The following is a 4,870-nucleotide window of genomic DNA, read 5'->3' on the forward strand; positions in this document are numbered from 1 at the left end:
AGCTCAACAAGGCAGAGAGGGACGGCCTTATAAACTGATGTGAGCGCCCTTCGGTTGGCGAGGTGGGACTAAACACTGGCCGCAACTAGGACCAGGCCTTTAGTCACGGTTTGTGGAAGGAATCGGGACTAAAGGGTGGTGGGCCAGGAGCGTGGCCCATTGGTCCCGGTTTATCCCACCAACCGGGACCAAAGGGTCCGGACGAACCGGGACCAATGCCCCCACGAGGCCCGGCAGGCCCCTGGCCGCACGAACTGGGACCAATGCTCACATTAGTCCCGGTTCGTGACTGAACCGGGACTAATGTGAAAACTGTCCTGTGACCTAAGCCCTGTTTTCTACTAGTGTTGAGTTGTGACGCCATCACGTCCCTCGCCCTAGCCCTCAGTTCAAGCAGGCCCCGGTCGATGTCGGCCTCGTGCCACGCCACCAGCGGATGGAGGAAGCCATCGTACACGTGCCCCGCACCCTGAAATCCGAACACCATTAAGATTCAGATTCATAATTGGCCACATACCGAATCAAGTCTATCTGAAATGTTGATCATCTCTCGGGCTTGGGGTGTCTGGTCGACTGCTTACCCGTGTGCTGGGGTGCCAGAGGTAGATGACGGGTAGCAGCTTCGCCTCTCCGTACATCGGCAGCCACGACACCGTCCAGTCCACGAACCTCTCGACGACCGTCGGCATCGCCACCAGAACCCTACAGCATTACCAACAGAAGTTCAGAAACTTCAGATTCTCCAGAAGAATGACACGGAAAAACAATGCGGTACATCTCGGTGCCAATGTGCTACAATTTTTTTCCGAGATTCTTATTTATCTGTTGTGTTGGAAGACCTAAAAAGAAACGGCACGTACGAACCACATAAGGAGTTAGAGGCATAATTCTTTCGGTATTCAATACCTTGATATCTTTCACAATTTCAAAGATAACAAAGTCCATAGTGACTATACAAAAACTATCTGTCCATTTTTCTATCTATCAATGGCGAAGTATCAAGTGAAAACGTCTATCCAGTAAAAACTGAAAACTATCACCGTAGCCCACCGGATGGAGAACGCACGGTACAGATCCAAGGTGGGAATATAACTAGCCACTTAACCATAGTTTTACAGATAACCCCCTTGCCTTTACGTCCGAACTTAGTAAAGAACTAGAAAAAAAAAAGGAGAAAACGAATCGCGCGAGGGCGACTTGGAGGCGGCGGCGGCGATTTGACGGCGACTGACTGCGGCGCCGCTCCTCTAGCGACGGCGACTCGGAGGCCGTGCTGGAGCCCTACGCGACCGCGAACCAGCACTGCCTACACGCGCTGGTGGCAGCAGCGGTAGCACCACGCATCGGCGACCCGACGACGCCCGCCGTGATGCCCCAGCGCCACGGCGACCTCCGCGGCCCAGCGACCTAGCGCTGCCCCCAGGCGACCTGGTGCTGGTCCACGCGAGGGAGACCCGGCGGCCACGGTGCTGCCTCCCTGCGACGGTGACCCGGCGACTTGGTTGTCCATCGAAGCTGCAGTTCCGCTGTACAGAGTAGAAACGTAGGTATTTTGCTGTAACTGAATGATGAATTGGATGTACAGATAAGTACTTGATGTTTTGCTGCAGCTGAATGAAAGTGGATGTACAGAAAATACTTGAATGGATGTACTTATACAGGAAATCTTTGCTCTTTCACTATTGCTGTACATACTGAAATTGCAGATTTACAGAATAAATGTGAACTGGTTCCAGAAATATTAGGATTTGTCTATGAAAAGAGAAAGACTACTAATCTTAAGAACTGATGCTTGCAATGTACGCAGCCATCCAACAAAAAGGCATAGCTCTTGTCACTATCTATGGTGATCTGAACTTTCTGCAGTATTGTGTGTAACAAATTCAGGACAGAGGGAGCTCTCACTCAGATGGGTGTATTTGATTAATTAGATGGTCCATGCCATCAACAATTGCACTATTGACTGGCTGTCTATTGTCTGCCTCACAAGACAACAACATGTGTTAAAAGTGAGGCATGTACTAGTTATAAAAGCAACAGCACTCAGCATTACCCCTGTTTATAGTCAACTGATAAAACCAACAACACTCAGCATTGCCTTTGTACCACCAGTACTGTTTACCACAAGGCATATCTGATAAAACCAACAACACTCAACATTGCCCTTGCTGTAGGAGATGACATCCACACCATTTTCTACTATTGGAAGAGCATAGTGACTATACAAACTTGCAAATTGGGCTGGCTAAAAACTAAACAGAGAGTGCATCTTCTCTAACACTAGTAGAAATAGGGGCTTTTGGCCCGGTTGGTAAGGGCCTTTAGTCCCGGTTCTTACACGAACCGGGACTAAAGGCCGCGGCCACGTGGAGCTCCACCTTTAGTCCCGGTTGGTAACCGGGACTAAAGGAAATTTTATGATTTTTTTTTTGAATTTTTTTTTTTGATTTTTTTTTATTTTCAAATTTCTGAATTATTTTAACCTCTAATCTCTAATCATCACCCCTCATCATCCCTCATCATTCCAAATCATCTAAATTCCAGAGAGATTTTGCAAATAAAGTCGAAATTCATATTTGTAAATTTTTCCAACAACTAGACCACATATCACATGGGAAACTTATTTTATTTTATTTTTTTGACATTTCCATCATTTTCTTTTGTTTTTTTCTAGAACTGAAAAGGCGGTCTAAGGGGGGTGTAGAGTTTGAAAATGGGACCTTTAGTCTCGGTTCGTGTCATGAACCGGTACTAATGCCTCAACTTTAGTCCCGGTTGGTGCCACCAACCGGTACTAATGGGCATCGCACCCTTTAGTCCCGGTTCGTGGCACCAACCGGGACTAAAGGGCCCAGGTGAACCGGGACTAATGCCTTAGCCGCACGAACCGGGACCAATGCTCACATTAGTCCCGGTTCGTGACTGAACCGGGACTAATGTGAATATTGCTGTGTGACCAAAGCCCTGTTTTCTACTAGTGTAACCGGCCATGATGATAAGTAATTCGGGTGAACATGCTGCTAAATGCCAAGCGCTAACCATGATGATAAGTTCTAATTGGTCTAAGAGTACTCATACTGAACACTAAGAGTGGTATTTGTTGAAGACAAACTGGACTGAAGTGATAAAAACAAGACGCAGTGTCATACAGTCTACCAATGCACACAAAAACTGCCCCTGAAACAGGCAACCATGTAATAAGCAAACTAAAGCATTGTGGGGGGAGGGATCCCGCCGCTCCACGCTGCCGAATCGCCACCGAGCCATGCGCCGCCACCGCTAGGAGAGAACGTCATCGCTGCGCGAGGGAGAAGGCCCCGCTGCCGTCGTTGCCTCCCGGGCTTTGCCCGGTGGGACCTTTGGCGGCAGCGGGAGGGAGCGGACGAGGGCACGGTCGGCCCCCGTGTGGCCTAGGGGTGATTGCAACTATCCTAATCCTATTGCCTGTACACGTAAAACTAGTACTACTAAAGGAAACTAACTAGCTAGCACTCACGTATAGACTCCACTATTAATACATCTGGATGTAGATTAGACTAAGGAAAGATTATTTCCAACAGGAGATACATGTACAAAAGAAAGGGGTTCAATTTTCACCTATGTAAGTTGGTGGACACCTTCGGGCAGATGTGAGAAAACTCGGTGCAGCTTCAATCAAGGATACAACAGAAATTTGTCAAGGGGAAATCTTGGTGCAGCATCAATCAAGGATACAACAGAAATTAGTCAAGGGGAAATCTTGGTGCAGCAGCACGACAAAAACTGAACTTGAGTAAAGTAAACCTGGTTGCCTAATCACATATTAGATTGACTGAACTTATTCTTTGCGCAAGTGAGAAATCGGAAACCCTTCTTGTACTTGTGCCACAGCTACTAGTACAACTTGAGCACTAACAACAATTGAGCAAGAATATAGTGCAAGACAAAACGAATACATCCATCTATCCAGTTGAATGACAAAATTGCAACCTATCAAATGTACAGAGAAGAAAGGGGTTCAGTTTTCAGAGTGGGGAGCAGATAAGATAGATGCGACCTTGACAAGCAGATGAGCGGGAAGACGAGCTCCATGTCATCTTCTCGTGGCCGAGCACAGACGCAGTGGCCTTCCTCGACCTTCTTTCGTCAAGGGTCCATGGCATGGAGTGTGATGGATCTAGGACTTGGTTCATCTCCCTCTTCTCGGCACATCTACAAGAGAAGACTCCACCAGAGATTAGACACGGGGAGGGAGAGATAGGAAGAGGAAGGAGGATGGGTTGAACTCGCCGGAGTGAGAGGCGCCGCTGCGCCCGAAACCCTAGCCGCGGGGGAGGGCTGCTAGTGGGCACGAGCGTCGAATCCAGTCGGAGGGGAGGACGTAGCGGGGGAAGGCAAGCTCGGGAGCGTGTCCGGCGGTGCCAGGAGTCGCCGGAGCGGGGCGAGGTGGCCGGCGTATGTGGCTGTGGCGGCGAGGAGTCGCAGCGGAGAGAGGGGGGCTAACGCAAGAGAGAGAGAATGGGGATTTTTTCTGAGGGCATGTACAACGGTATCTAGTCAGCCGTCTGTAACGCACGCTACGTAGGAAATAAAATGACGTGGGAGAGAGAGAAGATAAAAATGGTCGGGGCTGTCTGTAGAAATAAAGACGATCTATACCCGTGAAAATCTCTGATTACAGACGAACTTTTCAGCGTTGTACCAGTGCGTCGCTTATCGTGGGCAGTTAGATCGATCCCGTGCTCCAGAAACTGATTCCACTTTTCCCGCGAGCCTCGAAACAGATCAGGTCCTATCCAAACACATGGCAGACCACAAGGATATCATCCCAGTTGATTAACATAATTTACATGTCGTTGAAGAGTTACGGCCGGCCAAACAATCACTCCGT

General features: G+C 48.7%; 1 long non-coding RNA gene across 1 annotated transcript; it reads right to left on the bottom strand.

Annotated features, from left to right (window-relative positions):
* Nucleotides 1-254: 254 nt before the first annotated feature.
* LOC123048492 (uncharacterized) lies at nt 255-4,568 on the bottom strand. Its single transcript, XR_006423307.1, has 3 exons — nt 3,598-4,568; nt 582-702; nt 255-469 (listed from the first exon to the last, which is right to left on the bottom strand). It is a non-coding gene; the product is annotated as an uncharacterized lncRNA (long non-coding RNA).
* Nucleotides 4,569-4,870: the final 302 nt, after the last annotated feature.

This window comes from Triticum aestivum, chromosome 2D, assembly GCF_018294505.1.
Source record: "Triticum aestivum cultivar Chinese Spring chromosome 2D, IWGSC CS RefSeq v2.1, whole genome shotgun sequence".
Taxonomy (NCBI): domain Eukaryota; kingdom Viridiplantae; phylum Streptophyta; class Magnoliopsida; order Poales; family Poaceae; genus Triticum; species Triticum aestivum.